General features: G+C 35.6%; 1 long non-coding RNA gene across 1 annotated transcript; it reads left to right on the plus strand.

The window, feature by feature from the left end:
• On the plus strand, nucleotides 1-1,239 carry LOC311089059. Its single transcript, XR_014607623.1, has 3 exons — nucleotides 1-73; nucleotides 641-685; nucleotides 812-1,239. It is a non-coding gene; the product is annotated as an uncharacterized lncRNA (long non-coding RNA).
• The last annotated feature ends 425 nt before the right edge of the window (nucleotides 1,240-1,664 follow it).

The following is a 1,664-nucleotide window of genomic DNA, read 5'->3' on the forward strand; positions in this document are numbered from 1 at the left end:
CTGTGCTGTGCTGTTTACCTTGGATTTAGCCTAGCTCAGAAGAACGCGATTTGAAGATGAGAAGATTTTTAAGGTAATTCTTGTCTTACTTGTCGTGTGCCAGATTAAAATGTATGTTATGAAATGGGTTTGGAGTAAAAACATGAACTAAGCCTAATATCGTACATGCATCTATAAATATACAGAAACATGTTGAAATATGAACTAGACTGGTAGGCAACCTTTCTGTGCTAAATGTATATACTTCGTATATATTTCACTCAGTTTTGATTAGCTTATGACACTGATTATAATGCTAAAATACTTCTTTATGCGTAATGTAGCTTGTTTGCGAATATCTGCTTAGGTTATATAATGTGATTTAGTGCAAATATGTTTCAGCCTCCGGTAAAATATGTGATGGCCTACGGTCTACATTATTTTTATATAAATGCTCGATTTTGGTTAGCCTATGACACGCTTCAATACTGCCTTATGCACAGATGTTTGTGAATACAGGTGACGCGGTCTATGGCCCATAAATAGATATTTCTCCGTTCTATGGCCCATCAACTATACATTGTTCGTCCATAACCAACACTTGCTCATCAGTTTACTTTGAATAATGTATGCTAAAAGTTTTATTTTGATGTTTTTTTAGGAATGTGAACCTTCAGTTCTCAGTGCGATCGAGAAATCATACCGAGTAAGTGCATAGACGTAATATTTTACAGTTGAAATGTAGCTTAATTGCGTTTACATCGTCATAATATAAAAGTAGCCTACCTATTCTTGTGTGAAACGACAAAAAACATCCATTCTGCTTATACAGGAGACACTGCGCAGATGAGGGTGAAAACACAAGATACATGGAGGACAAAGACATTTCCATGTCCTGCACCTGTGACTGCCTACAACAAACACATGAGGGGTGTTGACCTGTCTGATCAGCTGTTACAGTACTACACAACACAGCACATAACCATGAAGTGGTACAGTAAGATTTTTCTACACTTCTTGGACATTGCTTCCACCAACTCTTTCATTGTGCACAAAGAGCTACATGGTAACTTGTCCCATAAAGAGTTTATGGAGCAACTTATAACAGAGCTCTGTGGTGTGTCACAGAAAACGGCAATGAGTTTTAAATCAGTGTTGGAAACCGTTGTGCTGCTTAATATATATTTTTTATAACCTGTAATAGTTTTTTCAGGATTCTTTGAATAAAAATATTTTTTTATAAAAAAACAAAAGTTTGGTCTTTTTTTCTTTCTTTTTTTGGAAAGGATGTATTAAGTGATAGTAATAACTTTAAGTCTTTCCATTGTTAGAAAAGATTTCTATTTTGAATAAATGCTGTTCTTTTTAACTTTTTACTCATCAGTGAATCATTCGTAGGTCATCATTCTTTGTTCAGGCTGCCTCACAGCACCTTGATGGCCCATTAGCCATGGGGGGAGTGCCTTTAGTCACACCCCTGGTGTGAATCACATTAATATTCATGGCCCACGCATACAGCAGTGCTGACACAAAAACTGACATGCAAAATTAAAATCGTTATATTGTTGTTTGTGAAAGAGTGGTCAGAATGATTTTCACCTCATTTTGTAGAAAAAATTCTAGCCTACAAGAATAGTAATTCCAAAGTCTTATGGAAAACTATTCAGTATGTGTTAAATGGCCTT

The sequence above is a fragment of the Abramis brama genome, assembly GCF_963993115.1.
Source record: "Abramis brama genome assembly, chromosome: 9".
Lineage (NCBI taxonomy): Eukaryota > Metazoa > Chordata > Actinopteri > Cypriniformes > Leuciscidae > Abramis > Abramis brama.